The sequence below is a fragment of the Limulus polyphemus genome, unplaced genomic scaffold, assembly GCF_000517525.1.
Source record: "Limulus polyphemus unplaced genomic scaffold, Limulus_polyphemus-2.1.2 Scaffold217, whole genome shotgun sequence".
Taxonomy (NCBI): domain Eukaryota; kingdom Metazoa; phylum Arthropoda; class Merostomata; order Xiphosura; family Limulidae; genus Limulus; species Limulus polyphemus.
In genome coordinates, this window is record NW_013665827.1 from 271376 (window position 1) to 289182 (window position 17807).

The window sequence follows — 17807 nt, forward strand, 5'->3', positions numbered from 1 at the left end:
TGGTATTAGTATGGAAAAACAGCATTAAGATATTATAGTGAGAAGGTAGTAGTATAGAAGAACAGCATTATGATATTATAGTGAGATGGTACTAGTATGGAAGAACAGCATTATGATATTATAGTGAGATGGTACTAGTATGGAAAAACCGTATTACGATATTATAGTGAGATAGTACTAGTATGGAAGAACAGCATTATGATATTATAGTGAGATGGTACTAGTATGGAAGAACAGCATTACGATATTACAGTGAGATGGTACTAGTATGGAAGAACATCATTATGATATTACAGTGAGATGGTACTAGTGTGGAAGAACAACATTACGATATTATAGTGAGATGGTATTAGTATGGAAAAACAGCATTAAGATATTATAGTGAGATGGTACTAGTATGGAAAAACCGTATTACGATATTATAGTGAGATGGTACTAGTATGGAAGAACAGCATTATGATACCATAGTGAGATGGTACTAGTATGGAAGAACAGCATTACGATATTACAGTGAGATGGTACTAGTATGTAAGAACATCATTACGATATTATAGTGAGATGGTACTAGTATGGAAGAACAGCATTACGATATTACAGTGAGATGGTACTAGTGTGGAAGAACAACATAACGATATTATAGTGAGATGGTACTAGTATGGAAGAACAGCATTATGATATTACAATGAGATGGTATTAGTATGGAAGAACAGCATTACGATATTATAGTGAGATATTATCGTTATTTAACACACGAAACTTATAGTCAGCCTCATTTAGCTTTGATAAGTAGCATATAAAAATTGACTATAGTTCAATAAAGACATACAACGAGTAACGTTCCACTTGTTCCTAAACAACTAATGACGAACTTAATCTTTGAGATATGAACAATGAACTATCGTTACGTTCTGTAAGATATTTTTCACTTATATCTTATAAGTAGGGATATCTTAGCTGTAACATTTTACTAACTATGAGAAGAAAAACACAATAACATTGAATAGAATTAAAAGCTCCTATTTTAAGATAGTTGTTTGCTTTCTTTTTTACTTCGACGTCGATTCGAACTACGGTGACTTGACGAACGTTTAAAATCTACCCACTATTTTCTCTACTGAATTATGGAAGCATTTAGTAATATATTTATGTAACTTAGAATCTCGTGTTATTATCGACAAGCTTGTTTTTAAACATTTGCCGTGATTCTTAGGACAATAACATTGGTAAGGGAGGTTACAATTGTATGGCTTCGTTGTCTCAGGACGTGGGAAATCGCTGAATAATTTAGCCGGAACTCCTCCACAATCACCGATCGCTGTGTGCAGCTGTTATGCTCCCACGGCCATGACACGTCACGCGCGCACACTCGTGTTCGCGGAGATGTTGTAACGACGTCCGGGAAATCTCTCGTGTATCAGTCGGCATCATACAAATACGAATATGTGGAAGTATATTAACGTTGTTTTTACAGGCAGATTGGTGTTCGTACACAGAGAAGGCCGCATGTTTCTCATGTATTCAAGCCTATACAACAGCCTTTTTTATTTTCACCTCTGTTAGTATACAAAGGATACAACTATGACGTTTATTTATAAATTTTCAAAACACTTTCGTAAATAGATGATAACGTAAGAAATATATCATTCAACTTAGAAATACCATCAACTTCAAGTAACTAGCTTGTCAATTAAAGGTTAACTAGTATATTTTATTCACAAATGAACAATACTTCAGTACTTTCTAGTATGTTGTCTGTAAAAGTAAACAATACTTCAGTACTTTCTAGTATGTTGTCTGTAAAAGTAAACGATACTTCAGTACTTTGTAGTATGTTGTCTGTAAAAGTAAACAATACTTCAGTACTTTCTAGTATGTTGTCTGTAAAAGTAAACGATACTTCAGTACTTTGTAGTATGTTGTCTGTAAAAGTAAACGATACTTCAGTACTTTGTAGTATGTTGTCTGTAAAAGTAAACAATACTTCAGTACTTTCTAGTATGTTGTCTGTAAAAGTAAACAATACTATAATGTTTTCTGGTATGTTGTCTTTAAAAGTAAACAATACTTCAGTACCTCTTGGTATGTTGTCTTTAAAAGTGAACAATACTTCAGTACTTTCTGGTATGTTTTCTGTAAGAGTGAACAATACTTCAGTACTTTCTGGTATGTTTTCTGTAAGAGTGAACAATACTTCAGTACTTTCTGGTATGTTTTATCTAAGAGTGAACAATACTTCAGTACTTTCTGGTATGTTTTCTGTAAGAGTGAACAATACTTCAGTACTTTCTGGTATGTTTTATCTAAGAGTGAACAATACTTCAGTACTTTCTGGTATGTTTTCTGTAAGAGTGAACAATTCTTCGGTACCTTCTGGTATGTTGTCTTTAGAAGTAAACAATACTTCAGTACCTCTTGGTATGTTGTCTTTAAAAGTGAACAATACTTCAGTACTTTCTGGTATGTTTCCTTTACAGGTGAATAATATTTTACCGTTTGCTAGTGTTGTTTATTTACAATTTCAGTATTTGCTAATGTGTTCCTCTTAAGATGTCAGCTGTGATTAAACTCCCTAATTAATATGTAAATCCTAAAGTAGGCCCCGAGTAGTTTATACAGGATAGGATAAGATTGCTACGCTAGTCACGTGAAGTGAAAAAAATTGGGATTCTCAGTTTAGTAAAACCGCTTCTATGCTAATAAACTTGGTCGTTCTAGTAGTAAAGCTTGATGCGAACTTGAAAGAAAATGCTGACAACGAAGTTTCAAAAGGAGGACATTGATTCCTTTTGGATGATGCAATTTGTTTAGTCCACTTGGCGTCATTTGGACGCGACGTTTCAGTTCTTTACAAAGATTGTCCTACAATTCGAAGTTAATAGCTTGAAATATTACCAAAGTACACGAAGTCCAAAACACCATCTGAAGTTGAAGTGCTGTTTCTGTGTAAACTAATAAACATGGTTATCCTAATAATATTAAACAATAGTAATAGAGGCAGTATTTTTACTACAGTGAATCGTGTGATTCATAGGATTTCTATCGCAGTTACGTGTAATCTGATAAACTGTGATAACGTGGTCATCAAAATTATATGCAAACTGGAAAGTCTGTAAGAGTACTGCCACAGACAGTTTTATTACTTTGTAACATTACGAACTCAGGACAAGCTTACAGTATGGTTGTTGTGGTTGGATATCAATCGTTGCCATGGTTATTTGCCTGTACTATCGCCTAAGCCTAATTATTAAGTAACTTTTTTAATATCTAGATACTAGCTTTTAACTATTTGGTATTCTATACTTCGGTTGCTAATGTGCTGCCATCTTCAGAGACGTCCTGGGAAGAACTATTTTTTCTGTGTTGGTAGGGGCCTGGATTCGATGCTGCGTTTTCTGCATTATCCACCTGCTCTTATCTCAGATAAAATAGTCCTTTTCAGGATTTCGCTAAGGACAACAACAGATTAGCAACCGAAACGGGGATAAAAACTAGTTAATAATTAGTATCTAGTTATAATGCATATATATTAGTTACCAACTGATAATCAGACTTAGGTGATCCCATAGTCTGTTACCCATGAAAACGAAGAAATTTGTAGGTTAAAATGGCGTCTCCTTTCAATTAAATTTAGTGCTTGATTCGAAGGATACCATAACATGTTTTACCCCTGTCTATTTTTCGTACATTCCAGCCTGTCTTCTAGCCTGTGTCAGTTTTAATAAAGTTCAGTTGGACTAAGTATTTCCTGACTTTCTGAAACAAAGTTTATGACAGTGCAGAACTTGGGTTTGTCTTGTTACCCTACTGGACATGACGGCATACAACGTCCGCCTGATCTAGTAAAATCATACTTTATTATAATAATTAGTTTATCATATCTACGCGGATATCTCATCCTTATCCGGTTATTTTGGGGTGGAAAAAACCCGGGGTGCTCGAGAATTAAACGATCTTCCTTCATCGCACTCGCGGTGTGTGTGATGAGGGCAATCGCGTAAAGAAAAAAAAACGTATAGGTATTGTTTGTACTTAAGCACAAAGTGCTCCGCCTACTACGGGTTTCGAAACCCAGTTTCTAGCGTTGTAAGTCCGCAGACATACCGCTGTACCACTGGGGGGCGTAGCTGAAGGAAGAGGTAAAAATATGCAAAAGTAAGGATGAAGCCATGAGTATGTTTATTACAATAAACGGCAGCTGGTCAGGGCGAGCAGGCCCTAGAATTGTTATGTGGGGAAACGGGAGGGCCCCGAGAAAACCCACTTTCAGTAGACGGGCTCGAATTAGATACCCCGCTAGTGCCAGAGATGTTGAGATGGAGGAACCTAGAAAATAGCTGCTGTATAAATGTCAGATGTGATTAGGTAATTGCTTATGAGTTACTGTTGTTAAGGCTATATGGGGAAATGTGTGTCCATGTGGACGGTGTGGCTGATAAGGAAGAAAACTCTGAATTGAGGGAGTTTCGGTTGCGGATTTTATTGTATAATTTAGTGGCGAGCTTAGTTATTCTTGTTTGGATTATAGCAGTTTCTTAATTCAGTTGAAATATTGTGCGGGTGTATATTGGGAAAGACGGAGAACTATTCGTAGGGTGCCATTTTGATGTATTTATATTCGATGAAACGGGTTATTATCCATGTTGCATGTTACCATTGCTCTGTATTCCAATACTGGGCGGATAAATACTTTGTAGATTAGTAAGATTGTATGAGAACTGCAGCCTTGCGCCCTATTACCCATCTTTCGGAAGTATTTGGTTATTATGCGAATTTTAGGTAAGATATCGTTGAAATGCGGCTTTCAGGAGAAGTTATTATTAAATGTGATACACAGGAACTTGATGTCATCAGTGATAGTAATGGGAGTTTGGTCCAACTTGACATTTGTATTTTTAATTCTGGGGTACTTTTTGTTGAGTCGCTTGTGAAAGATAATGGCCTGCGTTGTGGGACTCCTGCATTAAATGTAAATGCTAGAGATAGTGAATGTTTGACGCGGACCCTGGAGGAGCTGTTGTGCAAAAAAATTAGCGACCAGTCATATAATAATAGGCAGAATGCTGTTGCGTGTAAGTATGAAGTTAAGGCTATTATTCCAGACGGTGTCAAAAGTTTTTATGACATCAAAATAGGTGGCAACAGTAGTATGGTTGCGGTTGAACCCATGAAATGCTGATTCTGTTAGTCTGACTAAGTGGGCTCCAGTCTGTCTATGTTTTCTGTTCGCGTTTTTGACTTCATTGATTAGATTGTTGTTCTCTAGGTGCCAAAGCAGCCGTGTTGTAATTATTTTATCGAATCGTTTATCCAAACAGTTGAGCAATTTTATAGGTCTAAAGTCGCTCGGGTTACAGGACTTGAAGCCTTTTCGGGTATTATTGTAAAGATACCTAGTATTGGGGGAAGAAGCCGGATAGGTTACATTGGCACTATAAGTGGAGTAGTAGTGATTGGAACGCATTTCTAAGAATAAGTTTATTAACCTGCTCGCTGCTTGGTGCAGTGTTTTTAGGCGTTGGATTTGTATTTTAATTTCGGTAGGTGAAACTGGTTTAGCTAAATGTAGCAGAGTTAGGGTTACGAAAGCCAAGAGTTGGCGGTAGACTAAGTTAGGGACGACTAGCACAGATAATCCCTCGTGTAGCTATGCGCGAAAATTTAAAACAAACAAAAACAAATCTTGGAAGTTATTAAATGGATCAGTATTTGAGAAGAAATTGAAAAGTATTTAACGAAGTATAACTCATAGAACTTTAAGTATTCAATAACAAAAGACTGGATTTCGCTTTTAACACCAATACAAAGGGTGTGAACCTACACTCCCAGGAGCGTCGAGAGCCAGTAAGGATCCCGAGGCAAACATCCTCGCCGGAACTCCTTTCTCTCTCTCTCTCTTTAATATTTTAAGAACTTATTAAAAAGAATATCCTAACTTAGGACAGCAACGAGCTCATAAACAAGGCAAAATCATGGTAGCAGCCGTTTTTAGCTCACAGTATAAAAGTAAAAACTGTTGATTTATAATATATTTATAATATAATATTGTATTATTTTTCAATATTTTGTTTATGAACATACTGTTTACTTATACAAGTAAAAAATATTCTGTTAATCATTGACATTTTATTCAGTGTGATCCTTGGGCCTGATGAACACTTGAAAGTTTTGAATCTCCGGTTGCAGTGTGGTCAGTGATAAACAAAGATCACCTCTCTTCACGACATCAAGGAGGTTACGTACTTTTGATAGCAAATAAGTCACTCGACTAAAACCAGATTCAACCACACACATAAGATGTGGGGAAAGCGATAAAATACAACTTTGCCTTCTCCCAGAGCTGTGGGAACTTATTAGCTATTTCACTACTTATCCAGAAATAATGTTTGTCACGTTTGAATCTAGCTTGGGCTGTTATATCACTCTGCTCCTCTTGAGAATCAGTCGAAAACATTCCCAGATAACAGACAAACATTTCGATTGTTACTCGAGTACCAGTCACATCTGGTAACTTGACTTCTGAGCTGTGGGGGATGGTTGTCACGTTTGAATCTAGCTTGGGTTGTTATATCACTCTGCTCCCCTTGAGAATCAGTCGAAAACATTCCCAGATAACAGACAAACATTTCGATTGTTACTCGAGTACTAGTCACATCTGGTAACTTGACTTCTGGGCTGTGGGGGATGGTTGTCACGTTTGAATCTAGCTTGGGCTGTTATATCACTCTGCTCCCCTTGAGAATCAGTCGAAAACATTCCCAGATACCAGACAAACATTTCGATTGTTACTCGAGTACTAGTCACATCTGGTAACTTGACTTCTGGGCTGTGGGGGATACGGGGAGAAGGGAACCTTTGATTCAGTTTTAAATTTGAAATATTTTATTCGGGCATTGAAGTTTCGATGGTCCACTCAGAAATTACTGTGGCCCCCCTAATTTTCCGTCATTCACGTGTGGCCCCCTTAGAAACATGGCGTGGCCCTTTGGAGCGCCATATGGACCATGTTGAGAACCACTGCTTTACATCATTAAAAAAAGTTATCTCCGGTACCTTTGTTTGAGGACGAAGTTGAAACGTAAAACATATGTTTACGTTCATATTGATGACTACATTGTTTTATTCGCGCCACATAATGTTCCACTGGGAACGAAAATTTCCACATTACTGCAGTGCAATAAAAGATAAATGAATAAAGCTCGTTAAAAGGTTTATTTATTGGGGGATAAATATCCATATGCCTTGTGAAAATAAATGTCGGAAATATATATTTCGAACACTAGAAGAGCATTTCGCTAGTTTAAGCATCCCTACTCTGAGTTACTGAAAACGTGACACAATACCTAATAGCACACGTGTTAATATTAACTTCAAGCTAGCAAATGAGTATTTACACTTAATGAAACTAGTCTACTTCCATCTGAAACACCACATAAGCCTTAAGTTTTCTGACACTACGTTGTGCAAAGCGTGGTATACTTGTATATTGAAGCATATTATGCTAATATAACAACAAATTGGTAAACAAGAACTTATACACATAACGAAGTGGTTTATTTGGGATATATAGTCTCAAATGTGTTATTATGACAGCTAAAACGATATTATAAAAATAGCAAAAGAAAGAAATGGTTTGAATTTATCCATATATAACACTATAAAAGTGGGGGTTGCTACAGTGATATCTGGACCTTTTTTAAGTTGTGTGTTTGTCTTTATTGTCCAAAAATATTAAACAAAATATATTGCGAAACGTTGCGGGAATTTCGCGTAGTGTTCAACTCCGCTAGGATCTTGCCAATCAAATATTTTTTTATGAAATTACTGTAATCACCGTAGAAATACAATTAATGTGTCTTAATAATTAGATGCCGGGAAACCAAACTAACTCAGACTTATAATTACCACATTTAGCTGGAAGAAAAAGTAGCCCCCTCTTTCGCCCACCCTATCCATCGAAACCGCGAGTCACCCAATCTGGTTTTCTCGTCCCCCGACACAACACTGCTGTCGTTCAATCGACAGCTTAGAACCCGTGAGAGCTTATCACTTGGTTATGTTTAACTGTAGGGTCGAATATAAGGGTAAGGAAGCCACCCATCTAGCTGCTGTAAGAAAAATGTGCTTATCTATATATATAACTGTGTGTAATTGTAAACAAAGAAATAAAGCATTTGAGAATTAGAATTATATAATGCATCATGTGTATGTTGGATTCATCGCTAGGAACATTTCAATATGTAAGGATCAACATCACCAAAATAATAAAAACTTCCATGTTTTTACTATGGTATTCATTGTTGGACAGTTGATGCATAGCTCATTTTAAAGGTAATAACGTTACGTAGAAGATGAATATATATAAAAATGTATTCATTTAGAAGATACAAGTTTGTTTGTTTTTTACCTGTGCCGTTTCCGTTTTTCTAAAGACTTTCTCCATCTTTCTAAAAGCTTTCAACTAGAGTACTTATGATGGACTTAGAATATTTCGTCTTCGTTAAAAGTACTAGTAACAGCATACAATAGAAAAACTCGCGTGCAAGATGTTGAGTTGTTTCATGCTAGAAAATATTCCCTTTATTAATTTATGGCTAGTAATTTGGACTTATATTCGAAAGGTTGTGGTTTTAAGGCTTACAAGCGCCTTGTCATTCTGTCCTTGGGTGAGAAACTTTACCCAAAATGCTTCGGTCTACTCAGTTGTAGAATTGGTACCATTAGATCGCTAATGGATAACCTGTAATGGACTGGCATCCTGTTCACAGGAAATGTGTCATCATTCTCGTCCGCTTGTGTCAATAAAGAATTCAGCACCAATTCCTAAGTGCCAGCTAAGCATGAAATGTATTTAGAATTTATTTTAATCTTTTAATGCAGGAAATTCTTATATTATGATCTTTTAGCGCACAGCTTCAATCTCCTTTAGATTACAGATACTCTGTACATATCAAGATTTCTAAGATTAAAACCTTTCTAAAAATGAACTATACGTTTCCACTTCACTATCAAACAGCACTTTATCGTGTGCTGGTTTTACTTCCAATGCAAAGGTATTTATATATTAGATATACCGATGTTTCTATTTCAACAAAAATAATGTGATGTAATGTAATACTGGATAAGACCAAAGACTCACTCGCGTAACACAAAAACAGATCCATATATGAGTGCAATGGAATGGGTGGCAACTGTTTGTTGTAGAAAAAACACAAGTGTAGTGAACGACGTTTCGAAAATATTTCGGCTTCAGGACTTGTTTAATTTAAATAATAAATTTTAAGCAAAATAAAGCTTTTAAATAAACCCCATTTTCTTCATATACTTGGAGTTTTGACTGAAATGGTTGCAAAGGTAATCATTAAGCATGACTCTTGCTTAACGCTACAATTTCCATTGTAACAATCCTTTTACGAAGGATGGTGAGGTCAGTTTTTGACCATACACCTTGATGAACTTACCACAGAACCTTTATTGTATGTGGACGTTGTCTTCCATGACGACGCCTCCCCCTCCCATCCCCCGGTGACTTAGCGATACGTTTAAGGACTTATAATACTAAAACTCAGGGTTTAGTCACTATGGTGCCTAGAAGGCAGATAGTTCATTGTGTAGCTTACTGCTTAAAACAGACCAACAAGCCTTTACAACGTTTGAGAAGAACAAAGGTACAGAAAGTCCATTGGAGCTGCATCAGAATTACAGTTTATTGGACCATACTTCTAATAAAAAACAACCATTGATTTCAAGACATGGCTGTAAGCTTATAAACTTTTGGATTGTGACAGTCAATTCATTAGAATGGGTGGTGGGTAGTAGAGTGTTGCTGAGTAGCTGGCTGTCCTTTGTTCATTAGTCCAATGTTAGGGATGGCGGCAGGTAGCCTCAATAACGTTACCATAAATTCAAAATTATCTTGTTAAAGGTGCCAGAAGCTATGTCCAGCTTCATCACAATAGCTTTTGTAGTCGGAGACGTTGCGGTTTGATAGCCCAATGTTGTCCTAAACACTTTTGCTAAGCGACTTTTTTGGCTTCCAAGGAGAACACCGAAGGGTCTCTTCTTCAAAATGTTGTTCGTTGGGTCGTTGTCCTCCAGTCTAAGTCAACTCGTAATAGCATTGCACCGAAAAATGTCAGGAACTTATTGTTTGTTTTGTTTCTTTTTAATTTCGCGCAAAGCTACACGAGGGCTATCTGCGCTAGCTGTCCCTAATTTAGCAGTGTAAGACTAGAGTGAAGGCAGCTAGTCATCACCACCCACCGCCAACTCTTGGGCTACTCTTTTACCAACGAATAGTGGGATTGACCGTCACATTATAACGCTCCTACGGCTGAAAGGGAGAGCATGTTTGGTGGGACGGGGATTCGAACCCGCGACCCTCAGATTGCGAGTCGAGCGCCCTAACCACCTGGCCATGCCGGGCCGTCAGGAACTTACCATAAATATATACACATATATAAATGCTAAACATATCTTTCGCGGCTCCATGGCTCATATATAAGACATCTACGGTAACCATAAAGACAAGTTAAAAAAAAACATTTCTTAACATTTCCTGTACCAAGTTCGAACATCTTTATCACCTCGTGGTCCGTAGTCACGCTCGTTCAATACTCTATAGTTTCGTCCATTATTAAATAAACATCCCCCTCTCACGTGCAATGTATTTTTCATAAACTTTTTATCTAGTTTGCTTTAATCTCACCATTGTATCCTAAAAATAACTTGTGCACTACTGGATGGTCAATCTGCGAGCTGTATATATGATGACGACAGTTCTGGTGTGGTGACGACGGTCCTGGTGTGGTGCAAAATTGAGTTAACTGCATATGTTTTTCTCTCTACTTTCTCCATGACTTTACACCGCTGCATTAAGTTAATTATGCTACATAGAAATACCAAGTGCAACATTTTTCTTCAGCTGTTGGATACATATAAAAGATGCTTCCAGTCTTTTTAAACAACATTCAAGACATCAACGTTGGACGTCATTCTAGAATAGATATTAAAACTTGTTTATAAGCTTTTGTAAAGGTTGAATTTGTGAGCAATAACATAATACTTATGAGGCTGTTACTATAATGTGAGTGAACATGGTGCAGTTACAACCTCCAACTAAATATATTATAATACATAATGAAGACATAGTATTAATTCGTAACAAAATTAAGACGATTTTTGAATTACGAGAGATGTATTGCAGAACCTAATATACAAAATAATGCAGATATATCAATTTCTTTGAAACAGTTTAAAAACTATGCATCATATATATCAAGGCTCCAAAATGTTAGAGCAACTTATCTGTAATAGTTTAAAAGCTATTCATTATACAGAGAAAAAGTCAAAATCTGATCATTTTTCACTGACTTATAGAGCAAATATAATGTGAAAAATCGGTCCTCATTTTAACAGATAGGGACTTTTTGAATTTTTGTAACCTTTCTGTGACCCTGACCCTCCAAAATATAATCACTTTTAACTTGGGTCATAGTCCACATGTATACGAACTTTCTTCCAAACCCATTCAAGAAATCTTGCTAACAAACACACCCACAGAGGGGTGGAAAAAAGGCCTCCGTCCACCTTCGGTGGCGGAGGTGACAATGTTCGGGTATTGATATTTTCTTTAGATATTGGTCACATGGTGACATGTGTTAGCCACTTTCTATATTTCTAACGAAATAATGCTGCCTAAAATCACTTATACCAGGCAATGAATACTGAGGATCAACAAATTACTGGCAGATATTTGTAAATAGCTAAATTATAACTGTAAACGAAAATAAAACTCGCTGTCTTCTTGAGGTAAATTCATAGCACGCTAAGTTGTGAAAACGGAAAGTTTTTTCAAAGGGCTTTGTGAGATTCAGCCTTTCCTAGCTTACAAATGATTGTGACAACACCAATGCTCAATTATTATTGGGTTAATAACATGTAGACTCACTCGAATGGCCATCACAGCTCTACAATGTCACTGTACACCCTGTAGGAATTATATATATTGGTTTCTAGGGGGATATATCCCCATTTCCTCACCAAGACTTTTTCCATCTAACCTAATATGTTTGGTGGGTGAGTTGTACTCGACATCCATTGCTGAGATTGGACCGGATGAGTCCTGTGAACTGAGACAGTTACTTTTTACAAGAACTTTTGTTCAAGGCAAGCAGTGATTATTTAAGCACAATCGGGACGCGCATTGTCATGCATTAAAATTAAATCCCAAGGTCATCAGGGAAGGCCTGGCAATGAATACTAGGATCTCGTCCTATAAGATATAGTATTCAGAGTGATATTATTTCATGCAGATCGGTACACCCATCACAGAGCCACCCTAGAAATTGTCATGTTCAAATACCATGTAGTCGTGGTACCAGGTTCCTCCCATATACGACAACAGCCATCATGGAAAGAAGAACAGAACCTCGACTCGTCTCTAAAAACAACCAGAGACCAGTGATGTTCTCGTCATCGGAGACACACTGATAATATCCTTCTTGAGTTTGTTGATGACTGGAAGTGGACCAAAAAAAAAGAAGATCTCAGTTTTGTAGATTAAAACCGTTTTTTACTTACTTACTTACTGTAAGCTTGTGGCGATTGGATATTAAACGTTGTCCTGATTAGCAGCTATGTAAGTCTTAACTACTAGTTAGTTACGTTTTTCTATTCCTAATGAGGGAGACCCCACACAAGAACATCAACCTTTCTTAACAAAAATACCAGGGATCGAGTCCCGACCGCTGCCACCACATGAGAACTGTCCTGAAGACAGAAGAAGACTAGCAGCCAGAACTTAGAATATAAACTAATTAGTATATAGTAATAAAATAAACAATTGGTAACTAATTCATAATTATACTTAGGGGAATCGTATAGGTTACAAAGACAACGACTGATTTTTACCAATGGTTGTGTGGGATTTTATCTCCTACGGCCTTTTTGAATTACCTATGTCGAGTTTCACAGCATCGAAAAACAATTTGTCTAACATACTCCCGATGAAGTGGGCCTTTTCTAGTTTGTATGTTTGAGTGTGTGTTTGTTTGTGTGTTGAACATAGGTATCACACTTACTGACACCGTAATGTCAACAGTTAACAACAGGTTTTGGAATATATCTACTCTCAAATATTCCAAAAGCAGTGGCCTCACTTGGTCGTAAGTGACGTCGATGACCCATTTTCTTTATGCCAGAATAATTTATAAATACAATTGAACACAAACACAAGCACCGCACTCGGTCTAGAGGATTATTCAAAAATCCAGAGACTACTTGTCTAGGTGAAACCCACCCACACTCTGACCTCTTCACATTTACAAATACATGCGCACGTGAAAGACGCGGCATGCATGTCAAATAAATCAGATACATGTTGTTATAAGACTATTCTTTATAATCCAAATGCATATTTGTTATATGTAAGATTAAAAAAGCATACAAGTGCACAAATATCGTAGGTCTATAGTTTATTGTTCCATATATAACAGCCCTGTTTTTTAGACATTTCAAGTTTAAATACATATATTTATGATAAATCAAAATGTGTAAACTGACGTCTAGTGTGTTGTCCACTTACAGGTGATTTTCTGGGATTCTTTTGTTTACAATAATTTTTTAACTTTTATTTTATTTATAGCTTTTATATTCCGACAAATATTAATACTACAAAAGGATCCATTTTAACTCAACCACTGTTCTTTGATATTTAGCCATCAGATAATTTGAATACGCTTATCTCATAGAATTTGTGTGTTGTTACATCTATAACAGTTTAATAAAGCTACTGACTTCAATATTTATAGAATGCATAATGAAGAAGAATTATAAATAAATATGTATTGGAAAATTTAATAATTATCTTTTTATTTCCAACTAGCCAAATAAAAGGGAAAACAGCACAGAGACATCTGGACAAATGTTCTATGCATTTTTTATCCATAAACTACTGATTCTAGCAATAATTAGTGAACAAAATAACGCAATTAAATCCTGTCTTCGTATGTAAGGATTCTAGAAGTGTTTAAAAACAAAATCTCACAGGTGAACCATAACTATAAATGTAATGGTTCCAGCAGTACCTAGTGAACAAAAACATACTGGTGCCTAGTATTTCTAAACTTATTGATTCTACTACAACTATTTATTACCTCTACATTTAATCATTCTAGCAATAATTAGTGAACAACTAATACAGATAGTTCCCATCACTAAGTGTAGCGATTCTAGGAATCTTAGTAAACAAAATCACACATATAATTCCTGTCTCTGCATCTAGTGATTATAACAATCTTAAACAAAATCACACATATAATTCCTGTCTCTGCATGTACTGATTATAGCAATCTTAAACAAAATCACACATATAATTCCTATCTCTGCATGTAGTGATTATAACAATCTTAAACAAAATCACACATATAATTCCTGTCTCTGCATGTAGTGATTATAACAATCTTAAACAAAATCACACATATAATTCCTGTCTCTGCATGTAGTGATTATAACAATCTTAAACAAAATCACACATATAATTCCTGTCTCTGCATGTATTGATTATAACAGTCTTAAACAAAATCACACATATAATTCCTATCTCTGCATGTAGTGATTATAACAATCTTAAACAAAATCACACATATAATTCCTGTCTCTGCGTGTATTGATTATAACAGTTTTAAACAAAATCACACATATAATTCCTGTCTTTGCATGTAGTGATTATAACAATCTTAAACAAAATCACACATATAATTCCTGTCTCTGCATGTAGTGATTATAACAGTCTTAAACAAAATCACACATATATAATTCCTATCTCTGCATGTAGTGATTATAACAATCTTAAACAAAATCACACATATAATTCCTATCTCTGCATGTAGTGATTATAACAGTCTTAAACAAAATTACACATATAATTCCTATCTCTGCATGTATTGATTATAACAGTCTTAAACAAATTACACATATAATTCCTGTCTCTGCATGTAGTGATTATAATAATCTTAAACAAAATCACACATATAATTCCTGTCTCTAAATTTAGTGGTTCTGGCAATCTTAGTAAAAAAATCATACACATAATTCTAGCAATCTCAGTAACAAAATCTCTCTATAAGCGTAATGCTTCTGTAAGTATTCTATAAACAAAATATAACAGGTACCCTCTATCTATAAATGTGATGATTCCAGCAGTAACTTGTGAGCAAGTACATTTTATTTCTATATGTACTGACTAGCTGTACCTTATGAGCAAACTCGTACTAGTATATTTCATTTCTATACACACTGACTCTAGCTGTGCCTAATATACAAAATCACACATATACATTTAATTTCTATACGTACTGACTGTAGCTATATCTAGTGAGTAAAATCATACCAGTATATTTCATTTCTATACGTACTGACTGTAGCTATATCTAGTGAGTAAAATCATACCAGTATATTTCATTTCTCTACGTACTAACTCTAGTTGTACCTAGTGAGCAAAATCATACCATAACGACTAGCTGTACCTTGTCAGCAAAATCATATTAGTATATTTCATTTCTATACATAATGACCAGCTGTACCTAGTAAACAAAATCATAGTAGTACATTTCATTTCTATACGTACTGGCTCTAGTTGTACCTTGTCAGCAAAATCATACTAGTATAATTTATTTCCTCCGCATATTTTTTACCACTATCAACTGAATAAAATCGTATAGTTAGTTTCTATATATACATAATGGTTTCAGTAATGTTTAGAACATTTTCACTGGTACCTTCTATACATAACTGTACCGAGTATAGAATCTCTCTGATAGCATATAATGTATGTAGCAAAAGGATGTCTTCTGGTAACATTCGTATTTCAAACAATCATATCTTCTTCACATTATATAATACATAGGCTAGAATTGTTCTTAATATAAGGAAAGTATATATATAAGTTATATTGGACTTGATATATATGGAGATTTGTTGGTTATTTTAGAGTAATGTCACATTGGGCTACCTGCTGAAGAATGGAGAACTGACGTCTTTTTGATAAACATGTTGATATTTCATCAGCCCAACTGAAGTACGTGACTACTATATTTTGGTCATATTTCCTATGAAGTTTCACTGTGTACCAACCAGATCTGTAAGTACACACGTTATTACACTCCCCAACACTAGTTCTAGCAACGCCCAAGATGGCCGTGAAAGTTATCCTGGTTTAACTCACTTTCTAACGATGGTTATAAACTTTATGGTAATTCTGTAGTTACAAACATATTTCTCTTTAACAAGGAATTAAATCTCTATGGTTTGGTATAGCCCAGCATATGATAAACAAATAGCAACACACAGAATGAATTCTTAATAAAATAGGCATTCTTATCAATATCAGAATAGGTTTAGTTTCAACGATAAAATTAGTAATCCAGTTTATTTAATGTGTATATTTCAATATAATTTAATTATTCTAATCTCCTCCTGGTGAGTAGTGATCTTTGGATGAGAATTTCGTATAAGTAATAGCGTAGCAGCAAAAGTTTAAAATGTTTCAACCCGCCTCGAGCAAGCCATACAGAGAAGAACGTTCTACAGGGGTTGCATAAATTTACGTTAACTTCAAAGAAACTTTAACATCTAATGATTCATGCCATACACTTGACTTGGCTGATGATAGCAGACATAGCTGATTCAAGTATGGGTTTTCTTACTTTCACGAAAATGACAATTGAACGAGGTATTATCTTACTTACTGTAACAAGTAGGAAAGAAAATTACCTCAAACTCCCTTCCGAAATGGAAAACAATTGAATTTACACCAAACCCCATCAAAAGAAAAATAAATCTTATTTGTGTTAATATCTATAATCGGCCTAGTTCGACTGATCAGAGTTGTTATAGCACGAAACTATAGTTCTAAGTGGGTTCTGATAGAAATTTGATACTTAGTGTAAGCTTAATCTTCAAATTAACATATTAAATTTAAACCAAAAGTTTTAACTGGGTGCAAAATCGAACAGTTTGGTTGAACTTTCTTATCTCTTTGCACGATATTATTTAATAAACAGCACAAGGGAACTAAATACCGAATAATCATTTCAAGAGAGAAAAAAAAGCGGTCTATGCCAATTTCCGAAACCAAATGATTCTAAAATAAAATGTCCTGTCTTCCTAAGATGAAGAAGTATTGTAAAACAAAAGTTATATAAGATACTTTGAATTACATCCATCCTCTTGTGTAGCCACAGACTAGTTTAGAACTGAGAGATCCCTTCTATTCCTTAAAGTGGTCTAATATCACCTGGATCACTTGGAAGATATATATAAGTACATTACAAGTACACCGAGTTTGCTGTTATGTATTTAAATCATAACTTATAACTTCTGCAGCTGTCTGATGACACATATGTAAGCTTGGTAACTGATAGCCCAGCGATACGAGTAGGGTAAAATGAATAATGCAAGGAACTTAATAAACTGAGTTTGGTAAAAAAAACACTGAAAAGTCATGGATAAGCTCATAGGTTTAAAGTATTTCTTAGTGATACATTGTGATGAAGTAACTTAGTAACTAATGTGACGACATGCACTTAGTAAGCTAAACTTGATGATACGTAAGCTAAGTTTGGTAGAATCCTTTTGATAACATGTACCTAAAATCATAAATAATATTCAACGTTAAAACTGGTACACAATTAACAACATTTTATTTAGACCTATCTATAGACTTCAAAAAGTTGACGACTCTACATGTTTCGACGTTGCAACGTCATCCTCAACGAAACATGTAGAGTCGTCAACTTTTTGAAGGCCAT

General features: G+C 35.4%; 1 protein-coding gene across 1 annotated transcript in view; it reads right to left on the reverse strand.

The window, feature by feature from the left end:
* Nucleotides 1-17807, reverse strand: part of LOC106478494 (vesicular glutamate transporter 1-like) — a 168785-nt gene that overhangs the window by 150071 nt on the left and 907 nt on the right. The gene's annotated exons all lie outside the window — the stretch shown is intronic.